This window comes from Vidua chalybeata, chromosome 6 (genome assembly GCF_026979565.1).
Source record: "Vidua chalybeata isolate OUT-0048 chromosome 6, bVidCha1 merged haplotype, whole genome shotgun sequence".
Lineage (NCBI taxonomy): Eukaryota > Metazoa > Chordata > Aves > Passeriformes > Viduidae > Vidua > Vidua chalybeata.
The window spans coordinates 3,533,296-3,551,705 of record NC_071535.1 but is presented as its reverse complement, the minus strand read 5'-3'; the positions used below and the strand labels follow the sequence as shown (position 1 = coordinate 3,551,705).

The 18,410-nt window shown below is 45.3% G+C and overlaps 1 protein-coding gene across 4 annotated transcripts in view; it reads right to left on the bottom strand.

Annotated features, from left to right (window-relative positions):
- Positions 1 to 18,205, bottom strand: part of FBXO34 (F-box protein 34) — a 39,383-nt gene extending 21,178 nt beyond the window's left edge. For 3 of the 4 annotated variants that reach the window (XM_053944460.1, XM_053944457.1, XM_053944458.1), the window contains exons 1-2: positions 18,111 to 18,205; positions 4,578 to 4,656 (exon numbers count right to left, since the gene is read on the bottom strand). The gene's annotated coding sequence lies outside the window, so the exon portion shown is untranslated. Of the gene's footprint in view, positions 1 to 4,577; positions 4,657 to 4,968; positions 5,856 to 18,110 lie in introns of those variants that run through there. The other variant, XM_053944461.1, reaches the window with a different exon arrangement.
- Between the last annotated feature and the right edge of the window lie 205 nt (positions 18,206 to 18,410).

Genomic DNA, 18,410 nt, shown 5'->3' with positions numbered 1-18,410 from the left:
TGGTAGAGACCTAAGAGGACACCAGAAATAATTCTGGTGCAATCCTTTCCGTGTTAATAACCACTCTGGAAGTATGAACTTTTCTGAAGTCCACTGGAAACATCAGATTCGGGTTTGTTTTACAAGACTCAAAATTTTTTTAATGAAAAAACACAGAAAACACAAAATCCTAGAATGGTTTGGGTTGGAAAGGACCTTCACGATCACCGTGTTCTAATGCCCTGCCACAGGCAGGGACACCTTCCACTATCCCAGGTTGCCCCAACTCCTGTCCAACCCGGCCTTGGACACTTCCAGAGATGGGGCAGCCACAGCTTCTCTGGGCACCCTGTGCCAGGGCCTCCCCACCCTCACAGAGAAGAATTTCTTCTCAGTATCTAATCTAAATCTCTCTTTTAAAATAAAACTGTTCCCCTTTGTCCCATCCCTATCTGCTCACAGAAAAAGTCACATTCCCTCTTTTTCCCAATCCCCTTAGGCACTGGAAGGGGCTCTGAGCTGTCCCCAGAGCCTTCTCTTCTCCAGGTGAACATTCCCAGCCTGGCTCCAGAGCAGAGGTGCTCCAGTCCTCAGAGCATCTTTGTGGTCCCTGCTCTAACAGCTCAAAAAGAGAAATAAGCTTTATAATCAAGACAGAAAAAGGAAAAAATACCTACATTGCTCTCTAACAGAATATTCCCACTGTTCCCTCCAGCACAAACAGCATTTTCTTCTCAGAGTTTCCCCCTCTTGGACAAAACAGAAAAAATATGAATAAACCCCACCAAATCACTAAGAAGTGAAGCAGAAAATAAGGAGCCCACAGCTGTGGTTTAGAAGGGATGGATTAAGTGAGCCAGCTTTGGAGCTGGGGATTGTGACCCTGCTGTGGAAATCCTCAGCACCTTACAAACCAAATGTGCCACTCCAGAGCTCCCACTCACCACCCTGGCTTTCAACAACCAATTCTGTCCCAAAAGCCAGCTGCAGCTTGCCAGCCCAAACTGAATAACTGAATTACCAAAGCAATCACCAAACTTGAGCCCTCACCCTTTGACATCTCTCACCAATTCTCTATGAGCTTGCAGGAAATAATTTCAAACAGCTCCCTCAAGAAAATAAGTTCCAAACCTTATTTTTTTCCATCCCAAGCCATCCCTGCACTATTTCATAGCTCTGATAATTATACCACTGACTAAACCTCCAACTGGGAATAACTGTTTTTATCATCACTATTAAAAACAGTCCCTCACACTGTTAGGAATCTGGAAATTCACTGGAGCTGCATCCCACCCTTCGGCCTCTCAAAACACTACAGAGCAATGAAAGTATGTGCTGAAACCAGAGGATCCCTGTGCTGAACAACTCCTGTACTTTCTGGGTAACTGGAACTGCTTCCTAAGTGAACCATGGAGGCTTGGTTATTGATTTTAGCAGGGCAAGTGGCACCAGAGCTCTGAAAGTCAAAGTTTTCCATACTGGACTGGGAAAGTTTAGTTACTTTTAGAAATGCAGCAGTGACATGCATGCTAAAAAGCTCCTCATGTTCACCTAGTTTTGTAGTTTATATGCTTTTTTGAAAAATTAAAGTAAAAAGATCATCTGCAGTTTTCTTTTCCTAAAAGCACATTATCTTGGTTTTTACACCTTGGCCAGAAGAGTGGCTGACAGCTCTCAGAGAAGTAGCAAAAACAGAAAAACAAGAGTTGAAAGAAAAGTGGATTTCAAAAACAGCTTTTAATTATGTGAAGGTACGGTTGCCAAGTAGACAGCAAAGAGGCTGTACATCACTTACAGGTGGGAAAATTCCCCCAGGTTGATTTCACAGCCAATTACAGTGGATTAACCTATTAGGAAGAATAAAATAGATTTTTTTTTTTTTTTTTGGTGGATGCAAGTTTCAACAGCTTAAAAATTCATTGCCACTGGTACTTTGATACACAGGATCAGCAATCTGTTCTATCACACTTCAAGTCATCACCATCCATAAACACACCCTAGAAAAAAAACTCACCCTCTTTTAATGCATCTTCTGTCATTATTTCCTTCTCAGAGAACAGTATCTCTCTTGGCTCCCCACTTGGAGTATCACTTCATATATCAATACTTCTTTTATTGCTGTTAAAGAGAAACATCTAACACCTTCAAGCTGTTTTACACACACCTTTGCACACACATATATTATTATATCTGCCAGATGCCACTGTATAAGGTATTTGTCAAACAGAAAAGCACCAAAGCACTGATTTTCAGCTTTCCAGGATCCTTCTGCTAAATCCTGGGTGTGCCTACTTTTGTTTGGTATCAAGTTCCTCCTGCTGGCTCCGCTGCAAGAGCAAACTACAGGGATAGTTAAGTTTTTCCCCACCACCAAAAACATCTGTTCCTTTTCTGAGTTCTCCAGACTTCCTTCCCCTTGACCATATCACAAAGCCTCTCTTCCCAGCAAGGCTGCCTTCCTGATAGTCCATCACCATTATCTTCTTGTTCTCTGCAGGGCAGCTTGAATCACTGGGTCTTGCAGAGCTTCCAGTCCTTTCAGCTCAAGGCCAGGATCTGAATTCAAGCATCGTGATTTACAGAGAAGGTTGTTAAACTCCTTCCCTGACTCTTTTTTACCACTCCACAGTTTCCTGTCCTGGGAGGCAACCAAACTGCCACAAGAAATGCCAGTTTCTGTTAAATGTCCTCAATTCCTGTGACACTGAGCATTTAAAACAATTACGTTGCTTCCAAATCTTGCACTATAACAGCTTTTATCCCACAAAGTGCAGAGATGAGCAAAAATTACTTTAGCACCAAGGAGTGTGAGTTGGTTATTTTCTGCATCTCACAGCATTTCTAGTTAACATTCAGCCTTGGCATGACCCACCATCCGCTCAGGCACACAGCACAATGTCACCCCTCAAAACCCCACTGTTCAACCTAAAGGCACTTTTTTTTTTAAATCTTTTTTTTATTTTAAGGGTGCATCAGCTGCTCACTGAAAGTGGGAATGCTTCATTTAGCACACACACACTTGTTAAACTGCTCACAGCATGCAAATAAAACGCTGCATTGTGCAAAAGTCATTCAGTCTCCCCATCCGTAGATATGAGCAATGGAACCGGGGCCAGGAAGGAGAAACTTGGAACAACATGCAAATATTTCAGTCCCTTATTCCCAGTATTCACATCCCAGGCTAAAGCCCACAGCCCTGTCATGCTGAGGGGTGACCATGTTTAAGGATCTGCCCTGTGCAGTGGTTGGGAAAACGACCATTATCTGTCTTGCCCCTGGACTGCACCCTTTTATTTGTAGTTATTACTGCAAACTGCCTTTTTTTTCCAGACAATGGTTGTGTTATTATAGGTACCTTCATGCCGTGCCAAAGCACATACACACAGCAATTCAGAACAATCAGCCTTGTTTTCATGGGAGCAAAGGTTGCAGCCAAATGAAATGGGTGGAGATCACATTAAACAATCTTGGAATCTGCTAATAGGATATAGGAAAATGTGACCATAATGCAGATGCGGAGTTCCCCTTTCACCTTCCAATGTTATGGATAAAATAAAAGCTTTGGAAAACCAATTAAACTGTTTGAACAACATTAAGCAAGTCAAAGTGTTCTCAGGGTGCTTGCAAGACCACTGAGAGGTTCTTTAAAATTAAAACAAAGCAGTGCCCTTTCAAAGCTCTGAAACCAGAGAGCACTTCCCCACCCCAGAAACAATGAGCTCTTCCACCACCTGTTTTAAAGATATTGGAGACCTGCAAGTCCTCTGCTTCTCCATGGTGAAGAGAAGCTCATCAAGACAACTGTTCCTGCCTTAGAGACAGAATCAGCCCCTCCTCTAAGCGGGGAATTTTCACACGGAGACACCTCGGTTGGTCAGCTGTAACCTGCATTCCCCTTGTTTGCTTTTGAGATGTGCATTAGTCAGCTTTCTCCTCCACAAATCTGATTGTGCCTCTGCATGATCGTGCACTGAAGTCATGTCCTTGAGCGTGTGACATCAGTCTGTTGCCATGGCAATGCACAGGGCAGTCCAAAATTCAGTATTATGGCATCACTGCGGGATCAGACAGCAGAACAAGCCAACGCCTGAGAGCTGGTTAATGCAGCACGAACAGCCAAGACATTTCAATCTAAATGTTAAAGTGTAACTGCACTTCATCACAGTATCCTTTATAAATATGCCTAGAAGCCTCAAGAAAGACAATCCAGAAGGTCACTGAATTGAAGAAACGGGCAAACCATCACGCATCACTAAAAAGAAGGGCAATATGTTTCCAAGGATGGCCACCAAGTATGAAGAAAGCTCAGCTCAGCTCTCTGAATAGAAACCACCATCTGTTCCTAAGGCAACACCAGAGCTGCCTGAAGACATCATCATCCACAGAGAAACAGGGATGGTCCCTCAGCACCCCAAACCAAGCGTTAGGTTGCACCCAGTTTTTCTGGAAATCAGAGACTGGAGGATCACAGCACTGTCAGCCCTTTCAAAGGGACAGCACTACATAAGACAGTTTTTCAATTTCAAGCTTTGAAGCAAAGATCAGCACGTCATTAACCTGTTACAAAGCTATTAAAAGTAGTTAAAAAAGGGTGGTACCTTCCAAGAGTTGTTATTCCATGTAGGGTTAGACATTACAGTTCTGTCGGTTCCTTACACACTCACGAGAATGGCATTTCTGAAGAGCAAAAGGGAAGGAAAACGGAAATTAGTGACACAGTAAAGGTATTAACAATCACTACTCAACTCCTAAAACCCAAAAGATCCAGTTTGCCCAGAGCAAAGAGCACATGGGAACAACAATCCATGCACTGCTGACGTGGAGAACCACCAATTCAAGGTCTTCAGTGCTGACTGATCGAGTACACCTCAAAAACAGCCCAGTGGCTGGGCAGAAGCCAATTTGGCACCACGAGAGCCCAGGGAGCACACACAGCAGAGAGGTGGGACCGCCAAGCCCTCAGAAGCCACAGTGGACCCCTTTCTTTACCTGTTCCTCTGTTCCCATCAAGCACACACGTTTTGGGGTCCAGGTGTGGATTCCCAGTGGCTGCTGTGACACCCAAATTCCTCAAGCCCCTGAAGGGCCACTGCTGTTGTATGTCAGCTTCCGTGTAACCCGGCCCCTCCCCGTACGCTTGGCTGGTTTCATTTTGCCTCCTTCCGCTTTCCCTTATTAATCCACGCGTCTCCAGTAGCTCAGACAACACTTCCTTCTGCAGAGCTGACCTCCAGCCTTCCCATAACCCCAGGCGCACCCACAGTTTCTTCACAGTGCCATTAACGAGGCACATTTCACGTTCTCCACACGGATGTAGCCCTCACCCACTTCGAACCCCTCCGCCCATGTCCCTGGCTGTAATTACCCCATCCCTCGTTATCTAATACCCAACACAAGCCTTGGGGCTGGGAAGCACTGTTTGTTTGGCTCTGCAGTGTCACACACCCCAGTGGTGTTGTATAAATAAATTCCACAACCTGTTTGAGCCTGAGCTTGATCAAGACTTGAATTATCCCCGTTTCCAAGTGACTGCTGCAAATACCTTCGCTCACTCCCTGCTCGCTTACGCAATCGGCCACCAAGGCAGCTCCAGGGCCAAACACCACGACAGCCAACTGCTCCCACGGGCCACAACTGCACAGAAAACAACTTAAATCCCTCTGCTTTTAAATATGAATTGCAGATTATAAAGGGATGAGACAGGCAGAAGCAGACAGCTCTCAGAAATGTGCCTCTGCCTGTCACCTGAAGGACAAGTTCCACGTGCCGGTGTCATCTCACAGCCACCAAGGCATCCAGGCTTTGCCACAACCCTTAGCACTCAGCAGGCTACCCAGTCACAAGTCTCAAGTACCAGGGAGGATGAGATTCTGGAAGCAATTTTGAGCCAAATGGATATGAGAGCAAAATAAAGCCAGCAGGCTTCATCTCCATGGAGCTCCTGCAACACAACATAGGCTGAGCAAGTCACTCAGGGCAGAGGTCTTTCTTATTAAGTACCTAGTAAATTCAGATTAAAGTCAGACAACGTTTCCCCCTCCCTCATATAAAAATCAGATGCTATCCTGCCCCGAGGAATCAATCCAGCTTCTGCAATAAGGAAAACCTGCTCACAGCTACATGACACCACACACAATCCATAGGATAGCGGCCCTTCAGGTACTCATTAAAAACTTTTTCCCTAGAAAAGTCTCCAGTAACAATTTGCCTTCCATTCATTTTCTGCAGTGAAGAAATGGTGACTAAGTACTGGATATGGAAGCACGTGAGAAGTCCCAGTGCAGCCATCCCAGGTCATAAACACACCAGAGTAATCCCATGGACATTCACCTGCTCCCATGTGCCAATTCCAACATCAGAGGGGCCATCAAACCCCTGAGCCAAACACCAGGAAGACAGGAAGGAAGCACCGAGGCACTCCACGGCCATTAAAAGGCAAACAGAAGCCAGAGAAGAGCCAAGGCTGGGTGCATGTGATGGTGTTCACAGGTGGAGGAATTTTGCCCACTCTTAGGAAGGAGTTGTGCTTTGCTGATGCTTCCTGACTACCCAGCTGAACCTCCTGTCCATAGGTGAGTCCCTTCCCACGTGGATTACCCTTGGAGCAGCTTGGCCAGCATAAAAGATATCACAGCCCATTTTTTGGCTTCTTTTCCCTACAAAGTCAAGGCACTCAAACTCTTAAAAAGGCAGCATGGCACCTGTGCTCCCAAGTGAGACTCACATCCTAAAACCTTCTCCTAAACAAACCATGAGCAGAGAGCACTGTGAGTCAACATCCCCAGCAGGTGGGGGTCAGGCAGCCCTGCCACGTAACACTCCAGGCTTGAACCTCATTTTTTATTTAGGCAATACCCAATCCAACCTGCCAGTCTCCTGTCCCTGCAACATCAGTGGCTAGAAAGGGATGCAGGAGTCTGATCAGACTCTCAGGAAAAATGTATTTTCCCCCAGTACAAATAAAGAAATACCTCTTTTAAAAAAGAATGTGATGCAGTTAATCTCATTAAATAAGTCACACTGTTCCTATCAAAAGCATGGATCCACTAGAGCACACAATGCACAGGTTGGTTTGCAAAGCATGTCTGGGCCTTTCCCTCTGAAAGCCACACTAAAAATGTAAGATTCAATTAAGGGGGCCTTACACTCTTTGTTCCTTTGAAATTCACCACCACTTCAACTTATTTATTCCCAGAGCTTAATTCTGCACTTGGATCTACACCACCAACCCTATCAGCCACCAACACAACCAAGCCTGAACGTACAAAACTATTAACTTTTACAGAGTATATTACATTTTCTTTCCCAAAACATTTAACCTGCTAACAAATACCTGCCTTAGTGCATTACCATCCTCCCGTTGTCCTGGAGTGAGTTAGCAGGCTCGCAGCAAAACACAGGGAGAGCCAAGCACGCTCTGCCTCCTGGCCAAGCAGAGCCTGCAAGAACAGGCCCCCTTTGGGGCAGCGACAGTTGAGGTCAATTTAATGGGAAAACAAACTACTTTTCCATTCAAGTCCAAAGCAGAGACAAGGAATTTTATGTGGCTCGGATTGCACAGTCAGCTGTCTTTTTAGGAACGGATCAGATTTAACGGTTCTGTGGCACAGTCCAGAGAAAGTGAGCCTGAAGAGAGTTTAAGGTTTGGCCAGTACTGCACTGTGCAAAGTCCAGGCACTTGTCTGGGGTGAACTTGTGGCCTTAAATAGGTACCTTAAAGTCATTGTCACCAACAGCAGTTCCAGGGATTTTATGAGGCCCTGGCACAGGTTGCCCAGAGAAGCTGTGGTTGCCCCTGGATCCCTGGAAGTATCCAAAGCCAGGCTGGGATGAGGTTGGAACAAACTGGGATAGTGGAAGGTGTCCCTGCCGATGGGAGGGGGTTGGAATGAGATGGGCTTAAAGGTTCCTCCCAACCTAAACATTCTGGGATTTTATTATTTCCCAGGGTTCAGCCTGGAGTACAAATTCACTTTTACCCATTTCAAAGAGAGACAAAATCTCTCTCCCAAGCTCTGCCTGATATTTCTCTTTTGCATCACATGGGCTGCATTTAACACCATTTCTACACCAGAGAACCAAAATGAGGCAATGCTTCAACGTGACCACCCTCACCAGAGGGACTCGTATTCTGAAGCAGCAGAGATGTGCTCAGGCTCTTTCACTTGACCATTTCAGGGCCTAATGCAGACAGAGAAGCTAATTAACATGTACTGCTATGGAAAGGAATATAATCCAAACCTCCACTGGTTTATAGCTAAACCCTCCGAGACATCTAACGTCACAGCTAAACAGATCTTCACCTGGCAAACATTTGGAGAGCCTTCAACTGAAGCTTCCAGGTATGGGAATGCAGTATTTTAGGATATTTTTGCTACATACACTGGGGACATACCTCTAACACAAAGCCCAGAGAATCATCATGACAGCTGCAAAAACAACTTTGTCCTGGCTAACATTCACATAACGAAATTACAGTTTCACTCCAGGGAAAAAGGAAAAAGCACTTAAGTTTTGTTTAGATTGAAGTGCTGCGAGCCACGCCACTTATCTGCTATCAGAGCAGATTGCAGGGCTGCTCCAGTGATTATTCTGTAATGAAGTAACTGGAATTGGAAGGTATGCAATTAGTCCTATCTCCTCCTCCTCTGCCACCTCCCTACCAAGAAGAAAACCAGCACAGACGTTATCACCTCTCCCTGGAGCTCTGCTACCCTCATCACTTAAAATACCCACAAAGCAAAGTAGGGCTGTCACTTACAAGCTGCTAACAAGCCTGGCTTGGCCCTGAGTGGCAGCAAAGGTGATATTCTCAGCATCTCCCCAGGAGAAAGCTACAGGGTTACCTAATGGGATGCTTTCTCAGGTACCCACACACACATATATATATTAAGCTTAACATGCCTGCATTTAGCTATTTTAGTAAAAGCAAACCACTTTTGAGAGGGGAGGAAAAAAGGCACTGCTGTTCCAAGTAGCTTCAGGTTAAAGCATCTCTCAACTAATCCTCCTGAGCATGACCACTGGGAAGTGAATATATTAAACTCAAGACACAGGTATCACTTGCTGGCATTCTGGGTAGTTTTACTGACTCCAGCCTGGCTCATTTTACCTGGGTCATTTACCCTTCCTTCCCCTAAAGAGCTCTGCTTTCTGTCTGTAAAGTGGTATGTGCAACTTTCCCATAACTGCAGCTAAGAGATGGAAGATGCAAAAAGGCCCCAGACAGCCCACAGCCAAATGGAAACTCAGTGAATCCCTGATTCCAAACTGCAATTCTGATAAAATACAATCTGACATTTGTTCAGGCTCAAAAGCTCACTCATCTCTTCCTCTCCACTCCAGTGATACCTGTTGGTCTAATTAAAGACAAGGCTTCTCTCAGTAGCCTCTGCCTTATATATATCCCAGTAAAGTCTCTATCTGTGACCCACGGAGCACAGGGGAGAGCTAGGGGATAGGGGGCATTCCCCAAATCCTTAAAATAAAATAAAAATATTAAAATAACCTTAAAACCACCATTAAACCAACATCAACAAATTTGCTCTGTATAGGTCCACTAGAGATGCAGCAATTTTCACTCAGTGAATTCACTCCATTGAGTGAATTTCACTCAATTTTTACTTGTTCCTCAACATTTTCCTAAGTTCTTCCCAATTTCTTAAAAACATCTTCCCAAAGAAAATGGGCCATCCCTGCAGGTTACACTGGTGCCTTCACTTTGTAGGATTCAGTCAGGTCAGGGATGAAGCCGTGTTAACCTCACAAAATCAAAAACCCTTTCCTTGCCCCATACACCTACTGATCCAAACGAGGAAAAAGGGCTAAAAAAAAACCCTTTTAAGGCAAGAAGAGTGTGCAGAACGCTGCAGAGACATTTGCTACAAAGGTATGTAAACTACTGCTCTTTATCCTACAATTTACCCCATGGCCTCCAGCTGACACATCAGCTGACACCATCTTAACAACCCCAGAAGTAGCTAAAGCTGAACAAAGCAATCATTAGGAGAACTGGTTCAGTCCACTGCTGGTGGCATCCCATGTCCTCTCCATGGAGGAAGCATGACTCAGACTGCTCTGGGCTCCCATCCACAGCACAGGCTGCAAAACTGCATTAAAAAAAAAAAGAATTCCCAGTAACTTCTACCGAAGTCACATCTCCAGCTCCTTCTGCTGAGAGACCAATTCGAAGTGAGATGTTTTATATTTTAATATGACTACATCTGCAGTCCTACTGCATCTAAAAAAATCCATAAGCACTTTAAGAGAAATACAGGGACTTTTTTTTTTCCTTAACACCATAGAAGATGGATTCATTGCTCTCAGTAATCCTCCCACAGCCCCAGTTTCAGAAGGAGCAGCAGATTCACAGAGATTTCAGCCGCAAAAACAAGCACTCTGCATCACTTCATACATCTGTTTATTAAAATAAAGTTACCTTATAAAAAAATAAAACAATGGTAGAGCATTATCCTTCTTTAGAGAGGAAATTAAGTCAAAAAAATGCAAGGAACTAACAGTCTGTCCCACCTGCTGGCAAGCTCTGGTGCCCTGATGGTCAAATTGATGTGTATAAACCCATTTTCAGGCAACAAGATTTCCTTAAGGATGAGGTTTCTTTTAGAACTCCCTTCCCAAGTGCCTGACACTTGTCTCAAGGTACCATGCCTTGCATGCCCTCATTGTTCAGCAGTGGAGCCTCCTCTCTCCAGCACCAGGACTCGTGCAGGAGGTCAGGAAGAGAAATGAACAGGAGAAATCACAGTAGATATCATGGCAAAGCAAGAGCTGCCTTTCAGCAGGAGCAAAAGGGGCAGTTCTGCATGGACATTTACAGGGAGCTTGTCTCAACCTCAGCAGTCAGGGTGGAAGGGAGCTCAGAAGCTCTGAAGACATAAAAACATTAAGAGGCCCAACACAAGAGCCAAGGCTTCATGATGGTAAGGATTTTTAGACTTTGCAATGAAGGTGAAGCTCAGAACAAAGACCTCAATTAAGAATTTCATACATGAAAAGAGAACTGGAGCGCTCTGGAAGCACATGAACATAATTAATCACAGTCCAACACCAGCCACTATCACTGATACACAAGTCCTGCTTGAACCCAGGGTCCAAACTCTTTTTTAAAATATAGCCTGCAGTATGACACATCTCAGAGAGCCAGACCACAGGCACAAGCCATGAGCCTGTCTTTGAAGTTCAGATACACCAGAAAATTACTTCACCTCCCTAGATGCAGAGGGGATAGTGCTGCCTTTGATGCTACAAGAAATTTTGGTCTTAAACTGCCCAAGGACTTCAAATAGGGTCTTGCAGCATGGCAACACCCAAGCCTACACATACACACGAAAATAATTATGCCTGGTCTAGACTTGGGGGGAGGGAAAAAAAAAAAAAAAAAAGTATTTTCAGTGATGTTAGCACGCAAAGAAAATAATAGCACATACAAAGAAACCTCTAGGGTGACTTATGAAGAAGATTTTATGCTTGGCTTTCTGCCAATTAGAGAGGAATTAAAGTGTCTGGCAATATAACCCCGTTCATCCCGAGGAAGAAACTGCATTTTTAAGTGGTCAACGGAGCAAGAGGGATGAGAAAAGAGGGACTAAGACTCGGGAGTGCAACTGCACAAGGCAACATAGGAAGTTTCTGATGGTACTGAGACAGAAAGTGGGCACAAATAATTCAGATTTTTAAATTAATCCAGTCTATTGCCTCCAAAAGAAAATCAGCATGTAACAGCTGACTCCAAGTGACAGCATTCCAATAAAGCAGAGCAGTACTTTTTGCTATAAAATTCCAACTGCTTCAATATTTTACTGATTATCCACCTCCACTGACTGCCAACCAGCAAAATCAGTGAAAGGTGGAGGTCACAAAAACAAAAGCAAACCAAGTGGAAAAGGCATGGCTAGAGAACTTGGGAAGCTGAAAATGTGTTAAAATACAGCCTCTGAGTAAGAAAGAACATTAAGTAGCTATGTGCAATGATGAATTTATATCCAAACTCTTTGGAGCTTAAAAATTCACATCATAAGACCAGCTTTTACCAGAATTAGGACCAGACTTGACATGTCCCAGTTTCCCCAAGGTTACTTTTGGAAACGTATCTACTCTTAAAATATTTCAAGTGCAACAAAAAACTACCTTCTAATTTTACTTTTTTAGAATTTTTTTTTTGTAATCTGAATGACAGAAGGAATTTTGTGTCACACTGCAGGTTGAAAGTTACTGGAAATGGCAGTAAGCTGCTGTTGCTTATATTAAGTCATTGCAAGGAAAAGACAAAAGAAGCTACTGAAGCTTTCAAAATCAAGCCCTGTAAAACACCAAAACCACAAAATGAACCAGAAGTAGCTTAGGAGTTGCTAGGGATGTCTAAAGTTAATAAAAATTCTAAATTAAATGGCTGCAGCTTAGGTTTGCCAAAAAATTATGCAAATTTCCAAAGTTCATACATAGTAATTAGCACAGCAAAAAGCAGGTCCCAAATAAGTGATGAAGTTAGCCTCGCTCTTATTTCTCCAGCAGATGGAATTAGCTATGTGTGAAGCTATTTTTTTGCAATTGAAGATTAAACATATTATCCTGAATATCAATTCTGAAAGTACAGCACATTGGATATATGCATTCATGGAGCAGGAATATGCAAAAGCCCAGCCTGAATCCTTCTTTTCCATCATTCTGAGCAGGGCACTGAAGAGGCTGGGGGAAGGTTTACATATTTAAGACTTCATTTTTCAAACTGATTGCTGACAACTTGGTTGAGACAAGTTCTCTCAAAGTACATTTAGAGTTAATAGTCCAAACAGGTTTTTCCAAAGAAAAATGTCTTCCTTGTCTGAAAATACATCCTCTTGATGTGCTAATTGACAGATCACAAAAAGTCACCCAAACTGCAAGTCCAAACAACATGTGTCAGCAAAGGCTCCTGGGTTTGCTCATTCCTTCTCCAAAACCTGGTTCACAGGCATACCCATCATATGCTGTGTGATACAAATTCACCTTTTCCATTCTTATTATGGATTTGCCCCTTGCTTGACACTTCAAAAGACACAACTTCCCCTCAGCCCTACAGCTCTCCAGCAAGGGCTGAACCTCGTGTGTGCCCTTGACCAAAACACTCCACCTGTGTTCCATATTCCCAATTTCATTTCTCCAGCTCTGGAGCCCAGGGCTGCCCCACCACAGCAAGTTCCTCTCAAAGACACTGAAAGACCCAGCAATTTTCCTCTAGTGTCAGGCTGCATTTTATCTTTCTTAGAACAGCACAAGCTGTGAAGGCTCATATCAACACATCCATCCAGTTTAGGGGGCACCACCCAGCAGTAGCAGGAGAGTCTTGAGAAGGTGCAGGAAAGGCAACCAAAACCAAATTACTGCACAAGTAACCAAGTGTGATCACAAAGAAAGCGGATAAGCTTCTTCCTGAACACCAGCTTCCAAGCAGAAAACTGGTAAAAGTAGTAAAAACAAACTACAAGTATCTTCCTACATGAATATTACTTTCAGGCAGCCCAGAAAAGATTTCTAGAATCTCTGTGTGTTACAAAAAGAACCCAAAACTTACATCATTAAAGGAACATAGAGAGGGGAAGGTAAAGTTTAATGTTCATTTCAAAGTCAAGTAAGTGACACCCTGGTTTGAATACTATTAACCAAAATTGTGTAAGTTAAAAGTGGATGTACTGAAAGCAGCAGAAACCCTGCCCGCAACAGAATGAGAATTCTCTTACAAAAATACTTTTGTGGCCAAACGAAACACTGAGTTTAAGTAAGAAAGCAAGCACTTACACCTATCGTGCTCTCCCCCTCTTCCTTCTCATCTAGGGAGTCTCATTTATCTCAAAGCAATCAAAAGAAAACACTTTGATTTTTAAAGTCAGAAAAGTTGCAGAAATTACAGCCCTGTCTGGCACGAACAAATAATATTTCTAAAATCAAAAGAAGATTCTCCAAGTTAGGGGAAGGGCAAAAACAGTCCTGAATAACTTAGTTTGCATAGCCCAATTCCTGCCAAAACAGTTCTGTAAATCCCATGGTAGTTCAGATAATTTCCATTCTTAAAGCAGAAAAAAAAAAAGGCTAGATTGAACATTAGCAACATTAATTGTGTGATATGACCTGAATGATGCAAGAACAAGCAGTTAAGTGAACCACAGCATCTGCTGAATTTTTAATCACTAGTTGTTTTGCTGCAAGGCAGAAGAGCACTGTATATCAGCTTCCAAGTACTGCACGGAATGGCACATTAGGACAGCAAGATTTTAACTGGCAGGAATTCTGCCTCCCTGCTACCCAAATGCCATCACTTCACTGTGAACTGCAGACAGAGAAGCTTCTAAAGCAGGATTATTTTTTAATCACACAGAAAAAAAAAACCAACTAGCACTATTTTCTGCTCCCCAAGATACTAGTCAGCCATTTCTAAGGTTTTTTTTTTTTAACACTGACACTTTATTAACAGCCATTTATGCGTCCCTCTGTAGTTTATTTCTACTCTCCAAACAGCTTTAAGCAGTCATGTGGCTGCCCAGCAGCAACTTGCTGCTAAAGAGGTGGCTGAACCTGGGATGTGTAGGAAGGTGATCTATGTAAACATTCCTATTAGCCCTGTACTGCAACAGGAGGAGCAGCTGCAACATGTTGGGACACACCTGAGCTATATTTAATCCATCTCTCCCTGACACCCATTGCAATGACGCTGCAGACTCCCAAATTTGGACAGCCAGGTCATGGTACCACTGATGCTCATCCTGTACCTACACCAGACAGTCATGCTGCGATCTTTCTGTGCTTGATACCCAAAATAGTTAAATAAACCAACCACCATGCCTACAGTGGTAAATACAGCTCAGTTATGCTCTAGGCATAAAACTGCAACAGTAGGATTAGCAAGTGATACAGCAGATATTCCCCTTCCACAACAAAGACAAAAAAAAAAGTTATTTGGGGACTAAACACTAAATCCTCAACTACAATGTGAATTCCAAACACAAATCCCACAATTACAGGCAGAATCTGAACTATGGACAATTATTCCATTTCATATTTTAGGGGTGAAAAAAGGACATTTGAAAAAAAAAAGGACAACACTCCTACATTAAAGACAGACTGTCACACCGACTTTAATAGACTCTAATAAGTTAATAGAATCAAAATAGCTTAGAAAACAAGCCAGTAAAATATGGGACAAATAAAAATGGAGCAGCCACACATACCAAAGCAGCATTCCTGTGCCCTCCTTCCTGCAGAGCTTACAGAAGAGGATCTCTAACCCACAACTTTCACTAAACCAGTATTTCCTTCAAAAGCTCAAATCTATGGATTGGAACATCCAGTGACCAAATAATCCACAAGAGGCAAAAAATCCCAGCAGACAAGGGCAAGAGAGATGCTTTCCAGGCTATATCATCTTTCTTGATAGGTTTAGGATCAGTCCTATAGGCTCAACCATCAGATCCAAGAAAAGCTGCTCTCTTCTCTGAAACCTGGCATCAAATCTGCAACAGGAATATTGAAATATGCCCTAACTGCTGGGAATACAACCACCTCTGTGTGAGGATTATACCAAAATGCTGGTTGGGTTATGCTACAGAGCACCGAGAAGTGAAAATAACACATCGTGATGAAGGTGTTGACACCTGAAACCTCAGGGAGTGTTATTGCCCAGGCAGTGTCGTGCATCCACTACACAGCACTCACCTTCACATCACCCAAACCTAAGCTGGCACCTCCACACCCCAAAACCACAGTCCTTCCTGGAGCTGCAGACCAGCCTGTGATAAACACCCGCAGCACAAGCTTCAAGATGAGCTTCCAAATTTAAGAGACACAGAAAGATGTTTTATAACCTTTAAGTCACTCAGCTGCAGCTTAGCACTTAACAAGCCACTCACAATTCTTCACAATCCTTCTCCAAATGGGGAGAAGATTTTAAAGAGCATTTAGTGCGAGTGAAACATCCCCAGCTTTCTCCTCAGCCTCTGGTCGCTCTCCAATTAAATATGAAAGCGACAACTTAGTCTTACTGAGCATGCAGGATGATTTTAAGACAGTGGTATTAAATCAAATCCCACAATTTTTCACACCTATTAAATTGTTACTCTGTCATTAGGAGGGGAAATTTTGATGAGCACGATGCAATTAACAGACAGTGCCTTTGTTACCAGGCTGCTCGTGATGAAGCCCAGGCTCCTTGACATTCCATTTCTTCCCCTCAAAGGCTCTGTGCTACAGCAAATTTATGGGTTTTAGCATGTAAGAGGAGAATTGGGCAGGTTACCTTCAAAATCAGTCAATAAGGCCCTTTCACTCAGGCTGGGGGAAGGCAGGTGGCTGCTGGAAAGCAACACAAGGCGCTCCCTTCCCCCTCCCCTCAGGACCCAAAAATGCTGCGTTCAAAACACTCCCATCCCCTGCAGCAAGGGATTAGCCATTTATTAAAAAGGAATCAAAACACTGTAAAAGGTTTCCAGTTAAGATTTCAAGAGGAAAAAAAAAAAAAAAACACAAAAAAAACCCCACCAAAATCATTAACACCGATAGAACCAGAGTCACATTAGGAATTCTTCTGGGCACCGAGGAACAAGCAGCTCAAACAAGCAGGATGTCGCTTGTCCCAGTGATGCTGATCAAATGGCTCAAAAGAAGGACAGAATTAGATTAACTTTTTTTTTTTTTTTTACTCAGTCATTTTGCTGCCTCCACACCCAGCAGTAACAGCATTCACAACCTACAGGCATTTAGACTTTGGACTTTTAAGACAACTACCTACCTCCACGCTTGCTTTTTAGGGGATTTTGTGGCTCTTCTCTAGGGGTGACAGACAATTATAATGGCCAATTATGTAAAACCTTTCATCCGAGAAAACACGAAGCACTACGCAAACACTCATTAAGACTCTCGGCTGGAGCCTGCGCCGCACGTTCCCTGTTCCACAGCTCCCCTGGATATCTCCAGCCACCAAAACTGGATGCCGAGCGCTGTGGCACGGCCAGGACAGCGCCCAGCAGGGCAGGGCCAGCCCTGGTGTACTTACACGGCCTCGCAGGCGGGTTTTACAGCCCGCAACACGCTCCGGGCTGCTGGGGATGAGCTTTGCAGCCCCATCCAAGCCGGTTATTTAAAAACAGAGCAGAGACACACGCGGCTGCTGGGCGTTGTACGAAGCACCTGGCAGGACGAGCCTTAGACCCACTTGTCCGGCTGATCCAAGCAGATTTTTCCAACTAGGAGCCGCATGGCACAAGTCAATAATCTCGGTTTACTGAAGAAATTAAAAGCTACGCTTATTGTTTCGAGTAAGGCCTTGGAGGAAGTAATTCCGAGAAGAAATCACTTCCACTGTAATTGTACTTTTAACCTTTCCTTAGGTTCTTACGCCATCCCCACGTGAAGGCGTCATTCAAGAATTATCACAATATCTAATAACCATTAAAGCTCTTTTCGGATCACTGTTTATGTTTAGCGAGTTCACAACCCCTCCCTTCTGAAGGGCGACTGATCGATGTATGAACCACGGGGGAAGCCGTGCAGAAAAAAACACCACCAGGAAGTGACCGCAACTCAGGAGATCAAAATTTGGGGGGAAAACGCGCGGTTTGGGAGGGGGGGTTGCTTTTAAAAGAAGGTCCGCGAAAAGACTGACCCGCAGAAAACAGGGGGGCTCGGTCTCGCCGGCCACGCGTGGGACGGGCGCGTTACGCAACCGCGGGGGAGCGGAGATGCTCCGCGCCCCGCACGGCGACCGGGCGCTGCGGGGAACACGGCACCGCTCCCGGGCTCCCGCTGCCCGACCCGCCGGGCCGGGAGAGCCGCGGCAGCGCTGCCAGCGGCGCCGGGGAAGGAGCACCACAAAACCCCCGGGGAGGCCGGGAGCGGGGCGCGGGCGCTGGGGGAGCGCCGCGGACAGAATAAAGCGAGAGGGTGAAATAAAACCAAGCGGAGCGCGGAGCCCTCGGCGCGGCCCCGTCCTGCGGGCGGCAGCGGCCCCTCGGCGGCCCCGCAGCCGCCATGGCCGGCGGAGCGCGGGCGCTGCGGGCGGGCCCCGCTCGCCGCTCACCGCCCACCTGCCCGCACCGCGCCGAACGCAGCGCCCACCCACCCCTGCCGCGCCCGCGGGAGCCTACCGGGAGCGGGGCCGGAGGACGGGCCGTGGCGGAGCCGCCAGGCTCGGCTCGGCTCGGCTCGGCTCGGCCGGATCCCCCCTGCGCCCGGCGGCGGCGGGAGGAGCCGGGCGGCCGCGCCAATCCGGGGCGGAGCGGGGCGGGACGCGGAGCCGCCGGGGAGGGACGCGGAGCCGCCCCCGCGCCGCGCCAGGCACCGGCCGCCCCGCCGCGCCAGGCACCGGGGGCTCGACTCGGGGCGCTTCCCGGGCTCCTCGCTCCTTGCAAGTGCCTGTTCGAGGCCAGCGAGTTCCAAGGCAGCCC